This window comes from Lathyrus oleraceus, chromosome 7 (assembly GCF_024323335.1).
Source record: "Lathyrus oleraceus cultivar Zhongwan6 chromosome 7, CAAS_Psat_ZW6_1.0, whole genome shotgun sequence".
In the NCBI taxonomy this organism is placed as follows: domain Eukaryota; kingdom Viridiplantae; phylum Streptophyta; class Magnoliopsida; order Fabales; family Fabaceae; genus Lathyrus; species Lathyrus oleraceus.
The window spans coordinates 463582274-463610053 of record NC_066585.1 but is presented as its reverse complement, the minus strand read 5'-3'; positions in this window follow the sequence as shown (position 1 = coordinate 463610053).

Below are 27780 nucleotides of genomic sequence, written 5' to 3'. Positions count from 1 at the left end.
AAAGGTTGAGTTTCATCATATCCCTCGAGATGAAAATCAGATGGCAGATGCTCTTGCAACATTGGCTTCCATGATTGTGGTAAAGTTTTAGAATGAAGTTCCCAATTTGACTATGTTGCATCTTGATAGGCTAGCTCATGTGTTTGTTGTTTAATAAATCAAGGATTAAAAGCCATGGTATTATGATATCAAATGTTTCCTCCAAAGTCAGATTTACCCGCCTGGGGAATCTTTGAAAGATAAGAAGACTTTGAGAAGATTAGTTGGCAACTCCTACCTGAATGGTGATGTGCTTTATAAGAGAAATTTTGATATGGTTTTGCTCAAATGCATGGATAGACACGAAGTAGACCTGTTAATGACTGAAGTCCATGAAGGTTTTGTTAGTACTCATTCCAATGGACATGCTATGGAAAAATAGATGTTGAGAGCAGGTTACTATTGGATGACAATGGAATTTGACTGTTGCAAGTTTGTTAAGAAATTCCACAAGTGTCAAATTTATGCGGATAAGATTCATGTTCCTCCGACACTTTTGAATGTCATTTCCTCTCCATGGCCCTTCTTCATGTGGGGAATTGATATGATCGGCATGATTAAGCTCGAAGCATCGAACATACATCGTTTCATTCTGGTGTATATTGATTACTTCACAAAATAGGTTTAAGCAGCACGGTATGCAAATTTAACCAAGCAAGTTGTTGTAAGGTTTATCAAGAATCGGATTATATGTCGTATGGCGTGCCAAGTAAGATCATTACTGATAATGGATCGAACTTGAATAATAATATTGTGGAAGTTCTTTGTAAAGACTTCAAGATTGCACATCATAATTCTTCTCCCTACAGACCTAAGATGAATGGGGTTATTAAAGTTGCGAACAAGAATATTAAGAAGATTATCCAGAAGATGGTTGTGATGTACAAATATTGGCATGAGATGCTCCCATTTGCTTTGCATGGGTACCGTACATCCTCCCGCACTTCAACAAGGGCAACCCCTTTCTCTTTTTTTTATGGCATGAAAGTTGTGCTCCCTATAGAGGTTGAGATCCCATCGTTGCGTGTTTTGATGGAAGACAAGTTGACTGAAGCTGAATGGTGTCAGACCAGCTATGATCAATTGAATTTAATTAAAGAGAAGAGATTGACTGTCATGTGTCATAGTCAGTTATATCAGCAGATCCGGTTGATATATTGGTACTTTGGAATTGGTTTATTTCTCAATCTCCAAGAAGAGTCTTATGATTGTAGCTTTCCTTTTAAGGAATATACTGCTGATTTGCATTCTCGTGTGGTCTTTGTTTTGTTCTGGCAAATTTTTGCATCCCTAGTAAAGCCCCACATAGTTGATTGTGGATGGAATCCCTAGTAGATCGCCTGGTCCCCCCCCCCCCCACTCAGAGTTTTTACCTCTTGTTGTGACTTAGGTCCCCAGCGGAGTTCCATCTTCTGATAGAAGATTTTTTTCCTTCATGTAGCATTTGATTCTGAGCAGTATTGATGATGTTCCCTGTAGGATTGTCTCCCATTTGATATGGTGTTGACTTAAAATCCCCCGCAGTGTTGACTTGTTGCTTTGAAAAGTATATATATATCCTTCGGCTTGAGATGTGGATCTTCAACAAATCTTTCTTATCTTCAGAATATTGGTTGATATTCTCAATAGTGCTTTCGTCCCCACGAAGTTGCCAATCTGTATCTTTCTCCTCTCCCAGAGAGTTTGAGTTTTAAGCAAGATCTTTGTTATTCTTGGCTTATCCCCTAGCAGTATTATCTACCCCTCTTTTGAGAGTTGAGTTTAAGTTGGATTTGTTCTGATCCTTTTTTATTTCCACGGATATATATATGTATGTATGTATATATATATATATATATATATATATATATATATATATATATATATATATATATATATATATATATATATATATATATATATATAATATATATATATATATATATATATATATATATATATATATATATATATATATATATATATATATATATATATATATATATATATATATATACTTTTTGTCTCCTCAGAGCGCTGAGTTTTAAGCAGTTTTCGGTCGAATGCATGTTCTCCATATCTTCCCCAACCAGAGTTAAGCTTTCATTTTGAAATGTTATATCCTCAGTCTCCCTTAAGCTATGGTTGTGTGCCATCCCCGAGAATTGAATCTAGTTTGCATCTAGGATTTTATATCCTCGATAACTTATTTTCATCCCTAGCAGGTTCTCCAGTTGGTGTTCCCATCTTTTTTAGAATAGCTGAGTATCTAGTTGTGATGATTCAGGTCTTCAATGTTTGTATCCTTTGTGCTCATTTGTCAGCAGAATCATATACATACTCATGCATAACATATCATCAGATATTTCATTGTGCATTTTCTCATATTGACCCTTTTTTTGATCCCCTGCGTCGGTGATATCATTTCTCCATGCATATTTGGTGTGTCTGTCCTCCTTCAATATAGAGTGTCAGCCCCTTAATCAGAAATAATTTTATCCTTTCTCCTCCCTACTGAGTTATTTCCTCGTGGATAATTGTTATTTTTGTTTCCACCCCAGTTTATTATCTGGATGAAACTACTCCCCTTGAGTTATATCCTCATTAGGTTGAGTCTTGTTTGACAGTTTCTTTCTACTTCTTACCTTGATAAATCTTTTGGTCCCCGAGAGTTTATTACCCAGTAACCGGTAATATCCTTCTTGATGGTTGAGTACTTTACCTGTGATTTACCCCAGTAACCGGTAAAAGGTAATTTACTTCTTTGATTTCCCGAGTGGATTAGTTTTTTTTGTTTCCCCAACAAGTTTATCCTTGATATGTTCATCTTAACCGGTGATGGATATTCTTCCTGTTTGGTCTTCTACCCAGTAAAAAGGTAGTTGTAAATGCTTCTTTCCCCAGAGAGTTCATCCTTGATATGTTCACTTTAACCGGTGACAGATTTTCTCTTTTTATGGTATTCTACCCGGTAAAAAGATAGTTGTAATTCTTATTTACGCTATTCTTCCCAATAAATGGTAGATATAAATCCTATTCTCCCCTCTGATTTTATCCTTGATATGTTCATCTTAACCGGTGATGGATATTCTTCCCTTTGAGTTTATCCTTGATATGTTCACTTTAACCGGTGACAAATACTCTCTCTTTGGTCTTCAACCAAGTAAAAAGGTAGTTGTAAATCCTATTTTTTATGGCAGTTTATCCTTGATATGTTCACTTTAACCAGTGACAGATATTCTTCCCTTTGAGTTTATCCTTGATATGTTCACCTTAACCGATGACAGATATTCTCTTTTCGGTCTTCTACCTAGTTACCGATAGATGTAAACCCTATTTCTTTGTGAATTTATCCTTGATATGTTTACCTTAATCGGTAACGGATATTCTCCCCGATAGTCTATCCTTGATATGTTCATTTTAACCGGTGACGGATATTCTTCCTTTGGTCTTCTACCCAGTAAAAAGGTAGTTGTAAATCCTATTTCGTTTCTTTTTCCCTAGTAGGTTATTCTTACCCAGTAACCGGTAATGAATATTCCTCCTCTTCCTTAGAGAGTCATTCTTGATATGTTTACCCTAACCGATAACGGATGTCCCTCTGTCCCAATATATGATCTCCCTACCTAGTGATCAGTGGTAGATGATATATCTCTTTTACTCCTGTGGTAAAGTTTTTTCTTCTCCGGTTGAGTTGTGGGTTCGTATTTCTTTGTGAAATCAAATTTACTTTTTTGTAAGTATTTCAACTTTGTCCTAATCTACTCTCTTCCCCCGCGGATGTCTTGTGTTGTGTTGGTGTTACCCCAATACATGCAGGCTTCCTTTTTCCTCAAACCGAGTCTTTCCATTAATTTATTTTCATGGAAATCCCCTCGTGTCTCCAACAGTTTTTGCTGTAGCTTGGCCTACTCATACTTTTATCCCCAAAGTCTTTGTCTCCCTAGTGAATTTTCCTTGTGGTATGCATTATGCTCCTGCGGACTTTCGGTCTCTCCGGATTGTTTTCCTTTGTGACAATATATTCCCCACAAAGATTATTTTTGCATTCATATCATATGCATCATGAGGTCTCTTAGGGACCAAAATTTGTTTCTTGATGTTGTTATTTAAATCCATTCTACCAAGTTGACACGAAGATTTTAACCTTCACATCCTCTGCTAGAATGTCCTTAAATAGGGGCAGCTGTAAGACCCCAATTTTGACCCTAAGATCCCTCATGTTATCTCATCATTTGCATTGGCTTTGGGATCACACCTTGGTATCCTCATTACCCCTCATTCATTGGGTTTGTATTGGGAGAGATCACCAAGCACTTTTGATTGTATCATACTTTGTTTTTCTTTGTTTACTAACCAAAATACCAAAAATATGTCTAGTATAGTTTCATTTCTTTTGTAGGTAGTGTGTGCATCCACCTGTGCCTTATCAAGCTCATATCTAGGGCTTGAGACCCTTAGTGCAAGAGATCAATCAAGGAAAGGTTCACATTGGTTCTAAGTATCATATATGGATCCACATGTTCTTTAATTGTTATTTTGATCAAGAATTCATCAAGATTTTGAAGCTTGTTTGCCTTGGAAACCCTAATTCATCTGGGTATCTTGTGTGACTTCCTCAACAAGTTTCTTCAACAATTGGTCAAAGATCTCAGGGTATATTTCATTATACTTCATCTCGAGAATATATTATTCTCCATGTGCCCCAAGGAGCAAAATAACTTCAAGTTTTCAAGTTAGTTCAAAGAGGTTGACCAGAGAGAGCCAACTGGTCAAATCTAGGGTTTCCTAGACCCCATCTCCTACAATTTTTGTCATATGAAAATGATCCCAAGCAAAAAGTTACTCTTTATGACATTCCAAACAACTTTCATGTTGACATCAAAATCTAATGTTTCCTGGAAAATCATTTTTTATGGTGAAAGATTATAGGTCATTTTGTCTGTGCCCTAGATAGAAGGTTAACTTATAAGGACCATAACTTGCTCAATGTTTATGATATGAAGGCCATCCAAAGTTTCATGATCAATTTCGAGATGTCTTATCCAACTTTTCTTCTTTGAGAAATGTCAAATTCTACTTTCAAGGGCATGTACCAAAAGGAAACATTATAGGTCATTTTGGGCCATCATCATTGAACAAGAAATTTTCCTTAACTTCTAAAATCCATAACTCCCTCATGAAAGATTCAAATGGTTTCAAATTTGTGTCCAAATTTAATAATAATGAAAGAGCTACAACTTTTAAAAAGGAACCATTTTCATTTGAAGCTCATAGCAAAAGTTATTCAAGGTGGAAAAAATGGTCATTTGACTTTTAACTTTAAAAATTTTCAACTATGTTTGATTCTTCCAACTTCCACCTCACAATTCATCATTATCCAAGCTCCAAATGAAAAAATGTTTCAACATCAAATTTGTTTCCGTTCATGTTAGCTTTCTAAAGAGTCCAAGATCATGGTATTTGGAGTATTTTTGAGTGACTTGCGCATGGGTGTAATGCATGGCCCTAATTGGAAAGTTTCATGATCATTTTTCATTTCACTGATGCATGGTTTCATGTTATTGTTTCAGGATCATTAGCACAAAAATTTGGACTTGTTTACATCATTTCACAGGCCTTGTGCACGTCCATGCAAGCATGCAACCTCACATTGCTATTTTTGGCATTTGTTTGAAAGTGTGTGAAAAGCAATTGAATTGGATATAAATACATTGCCCTTTTACTCATAATAAGGATCTCTTCGCCCCAAGTTTGATCCTGTAACTCTCTATGAGAGAATTCTTTACCTTGAATTAATTTTTAATGATAGCAAATTGTGTGATCATCATCCAAATGTTGGTTGTGCATTGCATTACATGATACATGTGTGTTTATTATGTTTTTCATCCCACTATATTGTTGCATAACTGTACATATAAACCTACATTGATATTTCCCTTTAAATATCAATTAAAATGCATTTTATGTCAGTAAGCATCGATACATAAAGCCTCTGCATCGATACATGCAGCATGAAATAAATCACAAAACCTTTCTGTTCAGTATGCATCGATGCATACGAGCCATGCATCAATACATGGAAGACAAAATACTCTATGCATCGATACACACGATCCCTGCATCGATACATGACAAATTGAAATAGCCTGTGTATCAATACATACGCACCAGGCATCGATACATACTAGTGTAATAAGCACTTGCATCGATACACACGACTTTTGCATCGATACATGAATAATAAATTTCACCAAAATTTACATTACTTACAGTATGCATCGATGCACACTATCATGTATCAATACATAAAGCTGTTTTGTGGTATAACAGTAACTGTTTTTGCAGCATATAAAAGACAGGTTACAACAGCAGTGCAAAATCACGAATTCATTGAGGGAAAACAATTGAACACAGATCAAAAAGCAGTGTTGGAGCAATTGTTTGTGAGCAATTAGAAACCTGAAAGAGACTTCATCTTCTTCATCTTCTCAATCACTTTTCTTCAAGAACATTTACACATAACCATTCTTGTTCTTTGGATTAAAGAAGCATCGAGATAACGTTCAGTGGTACGATCAAGGATCTAGCTGTGGTTTGCAGTGGAACGATCGAGGATCTAGCTGAGTCGAAGATTGAAGGGGGTTTCTAGGAAAAACCTACTGGTTTGTCCTTCAAGAACTGGAGTGTTCTTGAGGGTTTGGGAGTCACATTTGCAGAACATATTCAGCCGCAGCGTTGCGTTTGGAGATCGGGGGATTTCGCAAGCAGGTCGTGGAACCGGTGAATTGTTTGCAACTTTGTGCAGGAAAATCTTGATCGTGCTCAGATCAAGTGAAGGTTTATACAAGAAGAGGTTCTTAGAGTTTAGAATTCTGTCTTTGTATCAAAACCTTGTATCAACGGATTCGGCAATAATTGATAATCAAAGTTCTCAATTTCATTTGAAATTGAGAGGGAGACGTACCCACACGCGAGGACGACGTGGGGAACTTCCTTACCAAATCTCTGCGTATCGTATTCTTACCTTACTCCTCTTTACGTTTTTCAAACTGTTTTCACAATATCAGTTAGTGTGTGGTGATTGCTTCTTGTTCAAGACAGTAGTGGCAAGAAAACTTTAATCAAACTCCATTGCTGTTGATTAACGATCACACACACACACCAACTGTTTGATAAAACGGTTAGCTAGATTTTATTCATTGGAAATAGAATTTAAGGATAAGCGCATTCAATTTGTTAGAATTCTGGTGTGAATTGCTTCTGTCATTCTCATTAAAATCCAGCAATTATACTTGTGTGTCCAGCTTTCTAGTAGCGGTTCAGAATAGACGGAAGTCGATTCGGGACTGATTTTTCCGCCAATTTTGAAAACTCTGATAAAACGTTAAATCCGTTAAGATTGAAAGAGGTGATCTATTCACCCCCCTCTCGATCACTAGCCACACCGTCTAACAAGTGGTATCAGAGCGCCGGTTCGCTGGTGCTCTGTGGCTGCCTGTAACAGTATGGATTCTGAACCAAAGGGGGCGTATAATAGAGCGCCTATTTTCAACGGTGAAAATTATGGCTACTGGAAAGACTGCATGCGAGTTCATATAAATTCTGTGGATAGGTTAGTATGGGCTGCCATTGAAAACGGTCCGTTTCAAATCACTATGACAAATGCGGCTGGCGCCATAGTACCTAAACCAGAAGATGATTGGAATGAGAAAGATGAGAAAAAGTGGTCGTGTGATTGGAGAGCTAGAAACATGTTAATTTCAGCACTTGGTGTTGATGAGTATTATCGAGTATCCCATTGCACGACAGCTAAAGAAATGTGGGACGCTTTAGAAGTTGCCCACGAGGGTACTACTAAAGTAAAACAGTCCCGCATTAACACACTCAATCAAGAGTTTGAGCTCTTTCGCATGAAACAAGGAGAATCCATCTCCGACATGCAAAAGAGATTCACCCATCTAACTAACCGATTGAATGCTCTTGGAAAACCTATTTCCAATGAAATTGCTACTAATAAAATTCTCAGGTGTCTTAGCAGGGAGTGGCAACCTAAAGTTACAGCAATCAAGGAAGCCAACGATCTTACAAGACTTACGATTACAACATTGTTTGGAAAGCTGGAAGAACATCAGCAAGCTTTGGAAAGTCTTGAAAAATATGAGAATAAAAGTAAGAAGGAAAAGGAGAAGAAAAGAGACAAAGAGGGAGAGAAGAAGCCAATAGCTCTTGTGGCCTCTAGCTCTAAGTCCTCACGAAAAGAGCAAAGCGACAATGATTCAAGTAGTGACAAAGACTCGGATGATGAGGAAATGGGACTGTTTGTAAGGAGATATAATAGATTCATTCGAAAGAATGGAGTCAAGCATTCCGACAAAAATCTCATGAAGTTTCGAAGACAATCCATAAATTCGAAACAAGAAGAAAACAAGAAGAGTAGAGGAAGAGGATCATGTTTTAATTGTGGTAAATCCGGACACTATAAAACGGACTGCCCTATGAAGTATAAGGACCAAAGAAAAGATTCACCAAAAGGGTACAGCAAACAAAGAAGAGCGTATATTGCATGGGAAAGTGATAGTGATTCATCAAGCACACAAAGCTCAAGTGATGGTGATGCAGCTGCAAATCTGTGCCTTATGGCTCACACTAAAAATCTGTCCTACCACAAGAAGAAAAACAATGACAAAAAGGTAAAACAAGCCTATTACAATAATTTCTCCTCCATGTCTTTTTCGGAACTAAAAATAGCTTTTGAAAAACTGCATAACGAAGCTGTAGATGCTTTTAAAAGACTATCTTCCGACAAACATATTTTCTCTTTTTTGGAAGGTAAAGTAAACAAAGCTGAAATTGACTTAGAAGCATTGAAAACTAGTATTGCAGAAAATTCAAAAACTATTGACATTGACGGATGTAGTAGAGTTAGGTATTGTGACGCTTGTTATGTTTGGCAAAAAGAGGTAAACACTCTTAAGGTCAAATTAGAGAAAGCGCTACAACCTAAAATTACTTATGCCGTTGACCCCAAGTTGTTTAAGAAGTCATTGAATCCTCCATATGCAAAATACTCTTTTATTCTAAAGGATTCAATGAACAAGAAACAACAAACACATCATCATGGTTTATGTCATTATTGTTGTCGTGCTGGCCATACCATTGAGAAATGCAAATTTAGGAGATTTCTAGTCCCTAAAGGTATTTATCAATGGAAGCTAAAAGGCAACCATGTTAACACTTACCCTCTTGGACCCAATGAAAATTGGGGACCAACTTCTCTCTTTTGATGTTGTAGGATGAGTGCCTTGCCTCCGTAGATAGAAGGTGGTTTCTTGACAGCGGCTGCTCAAGGCACATGACCGGTGACATATCGCTTTTTATAGACTTCAAGGCGAAGAAAAAGGGATATGTTACTTATGGAGACAACAACAAAGGAGCTATACTCGGCAAAGGTAGTGTAGGTAATCCCTCCACCACTACTATTTCAAATGTCCATTTAGTTGAGGGACTTAAACACAATTTGTTAAGCATAAGTCAACTATGCGACATGGGCTATAAAGTTTCGTTTACAAAAACTTGCTGCATAATTGAACATGCTGAACAAAACATTGTGTTTAAGGGTGTAAGAGTAAACAATATCTATATGCTTGACTTGTTTGATGTACCGTTAACAAATACTAAATGTCTAGTCACCTTGAATGATGATTCTTGGCTTTGGCATAGACGTTTAGCTCATGTTAACTTCGATTTGCTAAACAAGGTTGTATCTAAGGATCTAGTAGTCGGTCTACCAAAAATAAAATTTTCAAAAGACCACCTATGTGACGCGTGCCAAATGGGAAAGCAAACAAGGGTGTCTTTTAAATCTAAAAATGTAATTTCAACTTCACGACCCCTTGAGCTTCTCCATATGGACCTCTTTGGACCTTCTAGGACAAAGAGCCTAGGTGGAAATTACTATGGCTTTGTAATAGTTGATGACTACTCTAGATTCACTTGGACTATATTCCTTCATAGCAAAGATGAAACTTTTTCTGCTTTTAAAAATTTTGCAAATCTGTCCCAAAACAAAATGAATTCCAAAATAGTTACAATTCGTAGCGATCATGGTGGTGAGTTTCAAAATTATCACTTTGAGAAGTTTTGTGACAAGTATGGCATTGAGCATAACTTTTCAGCCCCTCGCACTCCACAACAAAATGGCGTTGTGGAGCGTAAAAATCGTGTTTTAGAGGAGTTGGCAAGAACAATGCTTAATGAGGGTGGATTACCAAAATACTTTTGGGCTGATGCTGTTAGCACAGCCTGTTATGTTCTAAACAGAATCTTAATTCGCCCTATTTTGAACAAAACTCCTTATGAACTTTTGAAAGGAAGAAAACCAAACTTGTCACATCTTCACGTATTCGGTTGTAAATGTTTTGTTTTGAATAACGGTAAGGAAAACATTGGGAAGTTTGATGCAAAAGCGGATGAAGGTATTTTTCTTGGTTACTCAATGTCAAGTAAAGCATATAGAGTGTATAATAAGCGTTTACTTACTGTTGAAGAGTCGGTTCATGTTTCTTTTGATGAGTCTTATCCAAAAATTGTCGGAAAAGGTATTTCTTTTGATGACGCAGGTGTATCTACTGAAGACATACTCAAGGAAGCTGTTGAGGAAACTGATCAGTCCAAAACAGCTGCCCATGAGAAGGAGGAAGATACAAGTCATGAAGAAATTGAGGAAGAAAAGACAGCTGAAGTGAATGATCTTCCAACAGCTTGGAGATCCTCAAAAGACCATCCCATCGACAACATTTTGGGAGACATTTCAAAGGGAGTAATGACCCGGTCTAAGATAAGTAACTTTTGTTCTCACTTCGCGTTTGTTTCACAAGTAGAACCTAAAAATGCCAAAGAGGCCTTGATTGATGAATTTTGGCTAATGGCCATGCAAGAAGAGCTTAATCAATTTAAAAGAAATGACGTTTGGGAACTTGTCCCTCGTCCGCGAGATCATCATATCATAGGCACTAAGTGGGTTTTTAGAAACAAGCTTGATGAAAACGGAGTGATTACTAGGAACAAGGCACGCTTAGTAGCACAAGGATATAACCAAGAGGAGGGCATAGACTATGAGGAAACTTATGCTCCAGTTGCTCGCCTCGAAGCTATACGTCTTTTGCTTGCCTATGCGTGTTCTAAGGATTTTAAGCTTTACCAAATGGACGTAAAGAGTGCCTTTCTTAATGGTGTCTTAAATAAAGAAGTATATGTTTCACAACCTCCCGGTTTTGAAAATGCTGAAAATCCAGATCATGTTTACAAATTAAAACGAGCTTTGTATGGTCTTAAACAAGCCCCTCGGGTTTGGTATGAAAGGCTTAGCAAATTCCTAATTGATCATGGATATTCAAGAGGTAAAGTGGACAATACACTCTTTATTAAACACAAAGGGAAGCACATTCTTTTAGTTCAAGTTTATGTCGACGATATCATATTTGGTTCAACTAACATACACTTGGTCGAAGAATTTTCTAAGGTTATGCAGGGTGAATTTGAGATGAGTCTAATGGGGGAGCTGAACTACTTCCTAGGACTGCAAATAAAGCAACTTGATGAGGGTACAGCAGTATGTCAAACAAAATACTGCAGAGAACTACTCAAGCGCTTTGGAATGAATGACTCAAAATCGATTGACACCCCAATGCCTACCAACGGAAATCTGGACAAGGATGAGCATGGTAAGTGTGTAGATGTCAAAAGGTTCAGAGGTATGATTGGATCTCTCTTGTATCTTTCTGCTTCTAGACCTGACATCATGTTTAGTGTTTGTATGTGTGCACGCTATCAATCAAATCCTAAGGAATCGCACCTTAAAACGGTAAAGCGCATATTTAGATACCTTCACGGAACACCTAAATATGGGCTTTGGTATTCCAAAGGAAGTGATTGTAGCTTAGTAGGGTACTCCGATTCTGATTTTGCTGGCTGCAAATCAGATAGGAAGAGCACAAGTGGTACATGTCACCTGTTTTCAAACTCCTTGGTCAGTTGGCATAGCAAAAAGCAAGTTTCTGTGGCTTTGTCAACTGCAGAGGCAGAATACGTTGCAGCCGGTAGTTGTTGCGCTCAGATTTTATGGCTGAAGCAGCAACTACAAGACTTCAACATTCAACTCAAACGTATTCCTATCAAATGTGACAACACTAGTGCAATAAACCTTACTAAAAACCCTGTTTTACACTCACGCACTAAACACATAGAGATTAGACATCATTTCCTTCGTGACCATGTTGAAAAAGAAGACGTTGTCTTTGAGCACGTCGATTCCAAAAATCAGCTCGCTGATATTTTCACTAAACCATTGGCAACGGAACCTTTCTTCAACATTCGTCGCGAATTGGGAATCTTAGATCTTTCTCAATTGATGTCATAAGCATGTTATCTCTTAATTATATTATGCCTCACCATGGTTAATAAGAGCTGTTTTAGATGTCAATTATCCATCACACGAGTTCTCCAACAGAGGTAATATCAATCCTTTCTACAATTTTCTTATTGCTAAGTGATTGTGTATGTTACATCAAATGTTCTTACTCTAGTTGATACAAAATTTGACTGCATATACTCCTGTCCATATTGTGTGCACACTAACAATTTGACTTCTGAATCTCTGTTGAGCATAATCATCATAACAGTGCATAATGCATATTCATACTCCATTAAAATTCATAAAAAAAAAAAAAAAAACTGGTTCAGCATCAGTATGCATCGACATAAACGAAGCCTGCATCGATCCATATATTCTAAAATTCAATTTTTTCAAAAACTGCTTCAGGATGTATCGATGCATCCATCGCATGTATCGATACACAGGGCAATTGTAAACACTTGGCATCGACGCATCCATCGCATGTATCGATACACATGACAATTTTGAATACTTGGCATCGACGCATGACTATCTGCATCGATACATACTGATGCTATCTGAATTAAATGCATTTCTTTCTCTCTCATGCATCGACACATCAGCCAATCATATCACTTCCTATCTCATTACTTCATCTCATCTACCCTCAAAAACCCCAAAACCAGTGGCTAACCCTAATCCTCCTCATCTTCACTCTCTCTCACAAACTTGGTAAAACCCTAAATCTCACATCACCATGCCTCCACGCACTATTCCAGCCAGAGCCAAAGGAAAAGGAAAGGGAAAGGAAGCAGCCGGTACTTCTCAGCAACCACCAGATGTTCCTTCAAATGCCTTAGACATTCTTCATCCTGCCATTGCTGCTGAATTTGAGGAATCCTTCAAGGCCAGGTTGGTAATGAAACCTCATATCTTTGATAAAACAGATGCCGTTCATCTGCACCTAAATGAAGTAGTTGAACTCTTACATGCACAAAGACTTGGGTCCTTTCTATCTACAAAAGATGAGTATCATGAGGATTTCATCCGGGCCTTTTATGCTGGTTTACAAATTGGTAGAGGCTATATGTTCCGGTGTTCTATCGGAGTCAAAACATATACCTTTGAAGCCTCTGATTGGGAAACGGTATTTCAAATGCCGTCTCCGTCGATGGTTTTCAAGTGCTGGCATGACCTGCATTTTGATCCTGAATTTGACATACAGGACTTTACAACTTCTATCCTAAAGATTGATAGACCGTTGAGTGAGGACGAACACGTCACGTCAGGTATGATTAAGCAAACTCCGCGTATTCTTCACTGGATTATCACACATATTCTGCGTCCAACAAACAGCGGACACTCTCGGTTGGATAGGCCTAGCATACATCTTCTCTACATTCTGCAAAATAAGGTTCTCCTAAATTGGGCGAACTACTTTGTAAAACGTCTATTCTTTGTGCGAGATAGCTCCAAGAATGTGGCTTTAGGTTATGCCTCTCAGATAATGAAAATTCTTAAGTTTTGGAAAGTTGCAATACCTATTGTGCCTCTCCTATCTCCATCTGCAGCTCAAGAGTTTGACTCTGCCACTCTATCGCATATGGGATATCGGTGGGACAAGGACCGCAAATGCTTCTATTTCTTCGAAAGAAAATCCAAAACCAGAATTTACAATTTTGACGTGCCTTCGGAACGCATCCATCTTGCTGAAGATCAGCCTGATGAAGAGATGCAGGATGCGGCTGAAACAGATGCACCACAAGCTGAAGCCAATACTGGCTGGGGTGAGTGGGTGCCACGAAGGTGGTCTCCTACCAACTACGTACCTGAACCTACAGCCCCTCCATTCTCCGGTGGTACTTCAGCCCCAACACCAAATGCGGACATTGCTCATATGCTTCAACAGATGGAAATTGTCAACAAAGAACGCCATGAAGAAGCACGGTACTGGCATGTTCAACAATCTGAATGGCACAACGAGCATCGGGACTGGCATGATGAGCATACACGGATGTATCACAATCAACACGCTTGGCACCAAGACTTAGTTAAATGGCATCAAGTTTTCTACAACGAAATGTCCGGCTTTATGGATGACTGCCGTGAAAATCCTGGGATTATGGACAGTTTTAGAAGCATTGAAGTTCAGAACCGATTTAGGCAATACTCCTTCATGGGCCAAAATCCGGACACAATGCCTCCTCCTCCGCCTCCGCCAAGCTACCGAGATCCTGACAAACATGATGAGGAGTCCTGTGGTGGCAACAATCCAAATTAACCCACCTGCATTTCATCTCATTTCATCTCATATTGCTCCAGTTTTTCTTTTGTTAAACACTATGGTTTAGCTTATGTAACTCTTAAACTCGTTCGTATCTTTAAAACGCTTTTCCAATTCTGTTTATCTCTATTGTTATTGCCCTTATTCTTCATTCTTTGTGAATGATTCTTTACTTTGATGCTTCATTCTTTGTGATTGATAGCCTGTTATCCATTGTTTGCCATGTCTTGCTACACTATGCTACCTTGATAAATTTGTCTCTTCCTCTTTTTGATGTTGACAAAGGGGGAGAAACTGCAGATATGCACAAACTCAGGGGGAGTATCACACATCTTGCCAAGAATTTGCCATCATCAAAAAGGGGGAGTTTGTGAGAGAATTCTTTACCTTGAATTAATTTTTAATGATAGCAAATTGTGTGATCATCATCCAAATGTTGGTTGTGCATTGCATTACATGATACATGTGTGTTTATTATGTTTTTCATCCCACTATATTGTTGCATAACTGTACATATAAACCTACATTGATATTTCCCTTTAAATATCAATTAAAATGCATTTTATGTCAGTAAGCATCGATACATAAAGCCTCTGCATCGATACATGCAGCATGAAATAAATCACAAAACCTTTCTGTTCAGTATGCATCGATGCATACGAGCCATGCATCAATACATGGAAGACAAAATACTCTATGCATCGATACACACGATCCCTGCATCGATACATGACAAATTGAAATAGCCTGTGTATCAATACATACGCACCAGGCATCGATACATACTAGTGTAATAAGCACTTGCATCGATACACACGACTTTTGCATCGATACATGAATAATAAATTTCACCAAAATTTACATTACTTACAGTATGCATCGATGCACACTATCATGTATCAATACATAAAGCTGTTTTGTGGTATAACAGTAACTGTTTTTGCAGCATATAAAAGACAGGTTACAACAGCAGTGCAAAATCACGAATTCATTGAGGGAAAACAATTGAACACAGATCAAAAAGCAGTGTTGGAGCAATTGTTTGTGAGCAATTAGAAACCTGAAAGAGACTTCATCTTCTTCATCTTCTCAATCACTTTTCTTCAAGAACATTTACACATAACCATTCTTGTTCTTTGGATTAAAGAAGCATCGAGATAACGTTCAGTGGTACGATCAAGGATCTAGCTGTGGTTTGCAATGGAACGATCGAGGATCTAGCTGAGTCGAAGATTGAAGGGGGTTTCTAGGAAAAACCTACTGGTTTGTCCTTCAAGAACTGGAGTGTTCTTGAGGGTTTGGGAGTCACATTTGCAGAACATATTCAGCCGCAGCGTTGCGTTTGGAGATCGGGGGATTTCGCAAGCAGGTCGTGGAACCGGTGAATTGTTTGCAACTTTGTGCAGGAAAATCTTGATCGTGCTCAGATCAAGTGAAGGTTTATACAAGAAGAGGTTCTTAGAGTTTAGAATTCTGTCTTTGTATCAAAACCTTGTATCAACGGATTCGGCAATAATTGATAATCAAAGTTCTCAATTTCATTTGAAATTGAGAGGGAGACGTACCCACACGCGAGGACGACGTGGGGAACTTCCTTACCAAATCTCTGCGTATCGTATTCTTACCTTACTCCTCTTTACGTTTTTCAAACTGTTTTCACAATATCAGTTAGTGTGTGGTGATTGCTTCTTGTTCAAGACAGCAGTGGCAAGAAAACTTTAATCAAACTCCATTGCTGTTCATTAACGATCACACACACACCAACTGTTTGATAAAACGGTTAGCTAGATTTTATTCATTGGAAATAGAATTTAAGGATAAGCGCATTCAATTTGTTAGAATTCTGGTGTGAATTGCTTCTGTCATTCTCATTAAAATCCAGCAATTATACTTGTGTGTCCAGCTTTCTAGTAGCGGTTCAGAATAGATGGAAGTCGATTCGAGACTGATTTTTCCGCCAATTTTGAAAACTCTGATAAAACGTTAAATCCGTTAAGATTGAAAGAGGTGATCTATTCACCCCCCCTCTCGATCACTAGCCACACCGTCTAACACTCTCCCACCCTCCATTGATAGGATAACCTTGAAGATTTCATTTGAAATCGAGCTTCAATTCCATTTCTATTTTGGAATTGAAACTCCAAAGGTCCAAGACATTTGATCATCCATTTCACTTCCTGCAAGTTGGTAGAAGCAAGCTAAGCCAAATTGGAAGAGAGATCGAGCTCAATTGCATCAAACCGAATGTGATTTTTCAGAATTTTCTCTTCTTCGATTCTCCCTCAGTTCTCCATTATTCTACTTGATCTTTAGTTGTATGAAGACCTACCAATGTAGGCAACAAGATTGAGTTACTTTGAGGATGAATCGAAGCAACTCAATTCATACTCCTCAATTTTTAATTCCACATATCTCTCTATATAGTGAGAATTGGAAAATTTTGAGGGCAGATTCGAGTTCCTGGCATTTTTCTCTTCAAATTAGTGTATGCATCTTTAATTTTCATGAACTTTGGTGGTGGATCAGTCCGGCGAGGTCCACCGGAGAAGATGACCGGATCCCTAGCTCTGATGATATGTTGACGTGTTTCTATCCATCTGATCTTGCTCTAGAGTTTTAATCATGACCTTTGGTTTGTTTGACTCAGTTTGCCATGCATTGACTGAAGCGCATCATCACAAACCCTTAGCGCGTGGCCATCAGATCTGCTTCCTCAATTAATGAGGGAGATCTGATGGCCCATGTTTTTTCCATTTATTTTATTATTCTGATTTTTTTATTACTCATATTTTGTTTAATTCATATTAAATCCATTTTTATCCAAAAAATATGGGATTTTCACCAAAAATCTTTAAATATTTTCCTCTTCCATATTTTGAATTAAAATCATCTTTTGAATTAATTTTTATATTTTTTGTGAATTAAATTTTTTTTGAATTTTTTTTTAAATATTTTTAAATACTTCTGACTTTCTAAAAATTCTCAAATTTTTTGTCTAAGGTCCTTTGACCTTGCTTGACCTAGGATAAACACCTTGCCCATTTATTTGGTGATTTGAAGGGATTTGAGGTTTTGTCCTTTTTAAAATGAACTTTATTCCATTTTTAATTGTTTAATTGTTAAAAAATATTGTTGAGCCATTTGATTGACTTTGGGATGCTTGACTTTCTGTTTGGCCTTGATCATGGTTGATTTGAACTTCCATTTGATCAAAACTGTTGGATTAAGGGGTTGATGAAATGTACATTTCATCCCTCAAAATGAATGGATAGTATTGATCAAATGAAATTCCTCCTATGATCAATTTGGGTTCCCATTTCCATTTCCCTCTTCATCTTCATCCCTCTTCTTCCCCAATTTATTCATTGACCAATGAATTCTCAAATGTCAAATGCTAGTTGATTCATCAATGACCTTGTGTCAGATGAATCAACATGAGGTTGATTGAGATAGTTCCATCCCACGTTATTTTTGTGTGTAATATGTTTTAGGAGCTTGGTTCTTTGTACCATGTCTCTAACATACATTAACACCAATATCTTTATTGCTCGGTCTTAGGTAGTTATGACTTCTACATAAGTCCAATTACGATTGCTTAACATAGAGCTAAATATGTCCCAAAAGGCATATCATTCTTGTAAGTGAGATTGTAAGTCTCCCATTCTTCATGGAATTGTGTGAAGACTTGACGTTTTTTCCATTCATGAGAGGTGGTGGCATACTTGTTGATTTATCCAACATGGAGCCCTTCTCATGGATTATGTCTTGGTTCATATCTTCATACTTGTGAATGGATGATTAAGTGTTCTCCAAGGAATAACTTAAACAAATTGAACTCTTCACTAACCTTTGACTAACTCTTTATTAACATTGTTTTACCTTCAAGTCATTTACTTAATGCATTTAAATTTTAGTACCTTTATCATCCATTGCCATTTACATTTACTTGGCCAATGCCACTATTTGAGACTGAGTTATCCTTGATTGTGCCTTTCATCTGATGAAAACCTTGAATGCCATTGGTTCATATGTTATTTTGTCTCCGTGCTTAAGCTGTTATTTTGATCTTGTTGTTTATATCTGATGATTGTTTCTATGAGTTTGCCACAAGGAATATATCATCTGATACATTTTGAAGACATTGAAGACTACTTGCTATTGAATTATTTGCTTGTATGTTATGGATATCTTTATTTAATGCCTTGGTCTTCATATTGATTGCTTGGATATTACTTATGCTTGTTGCTTGCTTAAAAGTCCAAAGGAAATGAGTTTCTATATGATATTCTTGTCTTGTGGATTGCTTCCCATTGGTCAGATCTTTTCAAGTTTTAACTTTTAATTTTTGTCTAGGGTAGTTCCTTTATCTCCTCCCACTTCTTTAATTTCAAAATCTCTCCCTCATTTCAAAACCTTTTTTGTTTGTGTTTTCAACTTAGACTTGTTTTAGTAAGTAGAAACTTTGACCTTATGCCATTGAATTTTCAAAACTTTTTCTTAAATCAAACTTGTAAATAAACTTAACCATATTGACTTTAATTTCATAAGACATAAAGAACTAAAAATCTCATTCAAGTCTTAGGCCTTTTGTGCCCTCTTTCTTTTAAACTTTTGATAAAACTAACTCACCATCATCTTTGAAATTTTTACCACGAACTACGGGGTTTTGATCCCTCATTTTTATGTTGGTACGTAGGCATAAGACCGAAGGTCTTGTCAAACACAAAATATAATTAATGAATTATTTTTCTCATCCCCTCACTTTTTTTATCAAACATCTTTTCAGCTAAAACACTTGCACACAAAAGAGGGCTCCCTAGGAGTACCTAGGACACTTTGGGTGCTAATACCTTCCCTTTGTGTAACCAACCCCCTTACCTGTAATCTCTGACATTTTATTAGTTTTGATTTGAAAACTTCTTATCTTTGGGCTTGTTCATACTTTTTTCCCTTTTCCTTTGGAAACAATAAAAGCGCGGTGGTGACTTTGGTTTTATCGATGTCGAGTTAATCAATAGCTCGATGACCATGAATTTACCACTACAATAATAACACTCATTCACTCAAAGAACAATCGAAATGGCCCACGTTGAGTATAACGGATATGATGGGGTGTTTATACCTTTCCCTTGCATAACTGACTTCCTTACCCTTTTCTCTTCCCCTTGGGTTTTATCGATATTTTTACTTTCCTTCAGGAATAAATAAAGTTTAGTGATGACTCTATTATATCTTTGAGCGTGCAATGTGCTCAGGTATTTTTTGCAGCACGACAATTACCATCTATCTCTTTTTGATCTTGTCAAAGGGGGGAAAGTTGTAATATGAGTCTATATTTTTTATGTATTTTATGAGGTTTTGTGTGAGCAATGTTTCAGGGGCAGTACAAGTATTTGTTTGCTTTGGCTCAAATTTGACTCAATTCCAAGTGAAGTTTTGCCAAGCATAAAAAAAGGGGAGACTGAAGTTGCATGTCTCTAATACATTAAGGGAAAACCCCAATATAGTTTTGTTGCTTGTCTCTTAAGATTTTGTTTCATTATTATTGTTTATTGGGTTTCTCTTCAATTGTACATATTTGGATTAAGTTTTGAATCCATTCATTTTAGCATGCATAATTCAAGTGTTTGTAACTGAGTATGATAATTATGTTTTAAGCCAATTTGTTGAGGTAATGGAACAAGATCCATATTTTATATTAGTTCAAGTTATGTGGGAAGTGGAATCTCAAACTATTTTGAAAAACTTGATAAAAATTAAGATTTCATGTGTGATATTTAAATCAAATCAAACTGAGGAGAACATGAAGGATTTTTGTATTTGTGACTCGAATCACAACTTTCACTTGATTTGAATCATGCAACACTATGACTCGAATCACAAGTTCCACATGATTCAAATCACATAGCTCTTGTTAGCGTCTTCCCAAATTGATCTGAATCACCACTTACACATGGCTCGAATCACATCGTTTCTCACATTTTCCTATTTGGTGTTGTCCAATTTTATTCAAATCACAATTTCTACATGACCCGAATCATGAACTTTAATGTCTCGAACCAGAGTTATAACCTGACTCGCATCACAGAAAAATGAGTCACTTCTTTTATGTTGATCTTGTCCCACTCTATTTGTTCACTTGAATCAAATCAACAAATGTTCTTCACTCAAATCAAAGAACCTTTTTTTCATCTATTTTTGTTCTTAATCTCCAACAAATATAAATATTTTCTCACCTCACATTTTTCATATAACGAGCATAACATATGTAACTAACAACTTCTATCTTTGAAAACTCAAAGCACTTCCAAACAAAAAAAATTCATCTTCAACCTCGTGTTTTGTTAATTGTTTAATGGATTCAAATATTTATTGAGAACATTTATGATTGTTGTGGATGACTTGTCTTGGAACTAACATTTCTTTGAAGAATGTGTAAAGATTTTATGGAGGTTCAAGATTGTAGTACTTGTGACTAGTGGTGATAAATTCCAGTGAAAAGAAGGAGGTTCTTCTCTCCAAGATGACCATGGTAGTGCTGTGTCGAAGCCTATAGACAAGGTAGGAGTCCTTCTCAATCTTAGGACAATTCATCGCTCAAGAAATCAGTGGGATCATAGAGGGGATTTCCACATACGAAGGCTTGGAGCACATTGGTGAAGCTGGAAGATTCAAGAAGCAAGAATCGAGTAAATATTTCACAAATAATTTTCCATCAAGGTTGTATACAAGTCAAGATCAAGATAAGATATTTGTTTTTCTCCGCATTATTGTGGATTTTGTGATTGTATGAACTAGTCTAATATTTGTCAAAACATAATGGAAGAATAAGTTTCAATGGGAAACCATTGGAGAGAGGAGTAAGCTCCTATGAGGACGGTGGATCCAAACCACTATACATCCCGATGTACTCTCTCTCTCTCTCTCTCTCTCTCTCTCTCTCTCTCTCTATATATATATATATATATATATATATATATATATATATATATATATATATATATATATATATATATATATATATATATATATATCGTGAAACTTTTCAATTTATCATTTCAATATAGTTTGTAACTTTTTGTTATTTTCTTTGAACAATCTAAGGATAATTGTGAGTTGCAGTATAATTGTGTTGTGATTCCTTCCAATATAAGCATAACACCTCTATTTTTGCAAATCTCTTTCCACATTGCAAACTCTAGAAATATTTTTGAAAACCTTGAGATTTTTTTTTTTGAAATTCAGATAAATTTTTAAAGGGTCTATTTATCCCCTCTAAACCGTTTCTCTACTCCATATTCGCACCCAACACTGCAAGGTAGGGGCATTATTTCCAATGAATAATATGTCATATAAAAATAATATCATGAAGATGATCATGATACCACTAACCTTCTTGTAGACACATGGGTCATCTTCATTTTTAATGAATCCATATTGTTTTACTGTTTTATCAAAACAAATGTTCCACCTTCTAGAAGCTTGCTTCAAGCTATAGATTGATTGATGTAACTTGCATATATTTTGGGCTTCTTATGGTACGTAAAATCCTTTAGATTTTACCATGTACACATCCTCAAGAAGATTCCCATTAAGGAATGAAATATTGATATTCATCTACCATATTTCATAGTCATGATATGCAGCGAGATAGCAAGAAAAATCTAAACAGATTTGAGCATTGCAACTAGTGAAAAGGTTTCATCATAGTTTACACCATGAATTTTTATTATATCCCTTAGCAACTAGTCTTGTCTTATAGGTATGTACCTTACCATCCATTTAAGTCTTATTTTTAAAGACCCACTCACATCATATAGGATTAAATTTTATAAGAGGATCTACAAAGGTCTAAACTTATTTTGTGTACACAAAATTTGTTTCCGATTTCATGTCTTCTAGCCACTTCTCAGAGTCAGGACCAATGATGGCCTCTTGGTAGATCACAAGCTTATCTTGACCCATGAGTAATATATTACCTTTATCAGTTACGATATAACCATATCTCTCAGGTTGGTGAAGTATTTTATTTTACCTACATTTGTCATGTTCTACATGGGCAGGTTGCTCTTCAACAACCTCTTGTGTTTCATTCTCTTGTTCCTTTATAGGTATTTAACTAATTTATAATTCTTGAATTTATACAATATCTACTTTCCTCCCACTGTTTCCTTTGGAAATGAAATCCTTTTCTCGGAAGCATTTATTAGATTAGGGCTCAAGTGTAGTTGAAATTTGTTTTCTTCACATAAACTTCGCAACCCCAAATATTTATGAAAGACATATGTTGTTTCTTACCACTCCATATCTCATATGATGTGTTATTAACTATTTTGAATGGAAAATAGTTAAGTGTGTAAGCTGATGTCAATAGAGCATGTTCCCAAAAGGAGTTTGGAAGATCAACATGACTCATCATGGATTGAACCATGTCTAACAATGTTTGGTTTCTTTCTCTCATATACACCACTCCATTATGGTGTTCCATGAGGATTTATTAATGATATAATCTCACACTCTTTAAGATGGTCATCAAACTCTAAACTTAAATACTCACCACCTCGAACTGATCGAAGGGTTTTAATATTCTTGCCTAGTTGGGTTTATATGTCATTTTTGAACTCCTTGAACTTTTCAAATGATTTAGATATGTGTTTCATTAAATACACATAACCATATCTACTATAATTGTCAGTAAATGTGATGAAATAATAAAAACCTCCTTTTGTTGGTATGTTTAATGGTCCACATACATCACTATGTATGATGGACAAAAGATCACTTGACCTTTAACCTTTACCTGTAAATAGGGACTTTGTCATCTTCCAAGTAAACCAGATCTGCATGTTTCATATGATTCACAGTCAAAAGATTCCAAGAGTCCATTTTTATGAAATTTGGAAATGTGTTTCTCATTTATGTGGTCTAAGCCATAATGCCAAAGGTAAGTTGGATTTAACTCTTTAGGTTTAATCCTTTTAGTATTAATGTTATAAATTGACATTTCAAAATCAAGGACAGACAATTCATTATTCATTTGTGAAATTTCCATACTCTCATGTTGCTTTAGCAATTCATAGTTTATGGTATCCAAATCTAAAATTCTACGTCAAGGGAGCTTCTTTTTTAGAGCCAAATCCAAAATTCCATATAAGGGAACTTCTTTTTTCATTTTCTCTCACATTTGCGCTCTAATTTTCATTTCCCCTATTTCGCTTTATCTTATGAGCCCTTAACCGCCTGTTACTTTGTCTCCAAAAAAGGTTACTTACAACCAATAAAATCAAAAAAGCCTTTAAAGGTTTTGTTTGGGGAGACAATAGGAGTGTAAAGTCTTATTGTTTGCCTCCATTTCTGAAGTATATCATATGGTGTGCAACAACAAATGAACAAACATGAAACACAAGCTTACATGTTTTGGAGGGTGAGTTTCTCATAAAGTCTGTGTTTTCTAGTTAGAAGTTTTTATTAGATCTTAGTTTGCTCATTTTCTTATTTTTGTAGAGGTTTTTCTAATGTGTTTAATTTTATCTATGTTACTTTGAGAAGAGCTTTGAATTTTTATGATTTGTTTTCGAAGGTAGCACTGTGAATAACTTAATTAATTTCAATGAAGGTATGCTCCTTTTATGAGTTTGGTTCATCTGGTAAGTAAAATAATTTTCTATAAATCTATTTTGTATCAATAAATTACATAAACTATATTTGGTGTAGGTACTAGTGTATTTTATGTGCAAACTACATGAAAATTCTAGTGTATCTTCCACTTTGACCTTCAATATCATCTAAGGTATGGCTACTACCAAGCAGAAATGCTTAATCAATCTCTATCATTACATATGATTGTATGAATGAATGATTGTGAAAACCCATAATAACATGACTAACATTCACATATATTTACACTTATCTTCTTTATTGTAGGTATGTTATCCCAAAATTTTAAGATGATAGGTGTGTGAGTTCTCTCTACACTACTCACACTTGTTATTCTCAATAGTTCTCATCAAGTGTAAGTCTATCCACAATGGGGGTCAACACGAAAACTCATTTTTTTTTACTTTGGAAATTTTCTTTATGAGAAATATACCTTTGTGAGAGACACATCACATACTCATCTAAAACCTTAAAGTGATGAGTGTATTCTCTTATTTATAATTGCTCAAATCTCTACATTTCTAATAAATGTGGAACTTTCTCACACTATTCACACTTATTATTCTCAATAGTGCTTAAACTTGCAAATTATGCGGACAATATTTTAAAATGATTGGTTTTAGACTCCTTGCTGCTTGAATATGATTCTTTTTAATGTATTTCTAATCCATTTTGAGGTTTGGGCATGACGTGATTTATTCGTAACTACCTTCTCTTTGATTTAATGTATTGACTGATTTGTTCATATATAATAAAGTAAAATATAATTTTTTTTCCATAAGTAATAGTTAATCATACTTTTGGAACATGCCAAACTCCACCGACACAAATTAATACTCAATTAAGTTTAAAGCTACTTTGCTCGTAGGTACAAGACCAAAACCTCATCCATCACATATATGATTTTCTTTTGGAAGATATGAACTTGCATGGGACAATGCCAAACCATCTCCATAAATACTATGATTTAAAAATATAATTAAGGAAAATTTGGTAGTAAAGTCATACACTTGATTTGCATTTATGTCATAAAGTTTAATAGGTTTGGGAATTGTGACTCAACCAATGCCATAAGCCTTATCTGGGTTAGAGGGTACCCAGAAGCCGAATAAAATTGTCAAAATCTTCAACAGTGGCATCAACATCAAGTTCTGGGCTTTTTATAATCGTGACTAAACATAGGGTAATCAAAAGATACAAAGTGAACGTGTGCAAGAGGAACTATCAGAAAGAGAAAAAATGTTCCCCTTGTATAGCAGAATATAGTACTCCATATTTATTTACTATTCTTTATTTGTCATTCATCTAACTTCCTTTCCTATGTATATTATGTATTTTAATTGTCACATAGTATATGTCTAGATTCTGTACACCCACAATTGTTGTTGACGTATACTATGTAGGAGGGATCATAATAATGCTCAACGGTGTTATATCTTGTTATGCATACCAATAGTGTTGATTTAGTATAAAAATTAAAATATAAGTTTTTTACTTAAATATTTGTTGTTATTAATAGAATATTAAGATGCTCCCACCTATACAATTGTCGTTATTTTAAACTTTTTATTTTTTTTTAATATTATGGTGGTTAAAATTGATGTTATTTATGATTAAAAAACCCGACATTTTAAACATAATATGTCACGATTACAAAAAACCACCATTTTTTTAAAAGGTAAACAAGTATAAAAGAAAGTCAAACTTTAGTTGTTACCTCGAAAGAAGTGACCTCAATAGATTACACAAATAAAAGCTATCGGAAAGACACTACAAAAACATCAGGACAATGATCGGCAGTAAGTGTTTACGGAGACTAGTAACAACTGCATATAAGCGAAGAAATAATTCTTAGACCTCAAAAGTGGTAGAAAAAAGAAGGGAAAAGTTACCCTTCAACCCCTTAAATATATTCCAAATACAATTGTCGCGCGATCAATGTTTGATGCTATCGAAAAGGACAATCGTGCCACCAAACATCGGGATCTTGCCTCAATATATTGAAACACTCAATTATCCTAGAAAGGAAGATCATCATCATTGTCTAACATGGAACCACATGTCAAATTTATCCTATGAAACTTTGCAGTTACGCGAAGAGCATTAAGTGTACACATTTTTCAATGTGATTAAATTCATCTCAAAATCTTTCTACTTCCTTCTATGGAAGAACAATTTAAAAATCCAATGGATAATCAATGGTAGTCTAAACCACACAAAACTCGGCTTCGTCAAATAATAACAAAAGGGGATTTTCTCATTGCATCTCTAGAAGCACCCAAATCACAACAAAATTCGCTATTCTGAAATCCACCCAATTTTGATCAAAATATGGCCCGGAGATGCATCTCTTATATGTTGGGTGTATCTGGAGATGCATCCCTGAAATGTCCCGTGAAGTCCTTTTACATGTATTGGAAGCATGGTGATTGCAAGGGGGATTACTTTGGAGATGCATCTCTGGAAATCCCCCTGAATGGTTTCAAAACAACATCATTGTCCCAACATTATAATTTTTTTGAGGCCAAGTTATATTAATGTAAAATCAAAGAAATCGCAGTAAAATCAAGTTTAATTAAATGTAAATTAAAGTAAAAAATAATACATCAAAACATAAACTACTGAGTATATTGAACCCACTGCATTCTCCTCCTCCGACTGTACTGCACGACATTTCATAACTTGGCAACCATGTTGTAAGACCCCAATTTTGTCCCTAAGATCCCTCATGGCATCATATCATATCATATCATTGCCTCAAGGATCATTGTGCACCTTGCCTTCTTTCCCTGTGGGTGGGATATCCTTTGAGAGTGGTTCTTGATCACCAAGCATGTTTTGCATATGTGTATCATTGCTTTTCATTTGTTTACTAACCAAAAGTACAAAAATATTGTCATTTAACCTTGTTACTTGCAGATGAAGCAACACTAGGTCAAACTAGTCAAAGGCATCCATTGAGCAATAGATGGTGGTCATTCTTGAGAATTTGGGCACCATGATCATTCATAAGAGCTCATATGAACCATGACATCATTTTGAATCAAGATCTCAGGTGGTAGAGGCTTGAATTTCATCTGAGCATAGCTAGGTCAGCTGAAACCCTAGAAAAGTCAACACAAGTCAACTGTGCATTCAATCATGGATTTGAAGGTGGGAGATGGTTAGAAAGGCCTCATTCATTTCCATACAAGTCTCATTTGACATTTCAAATATCAACAATGGGGAATTTGAGGTCAGATGAAAAGTTTCCAAAAATAGTAAGTGACCTGTAATTTGGAATTGCCAAAAATGGAAAGGTCTTCTCCTCAAGATTACATCATCAAGAAAGCTTCAAATGAAATTTTGTCCAACATGAAAGTTTAAGATCTTGCTCTCACCTTTCCAAAAAGTCCAGGAACATGAATTTCTCATGTGTGGTTAA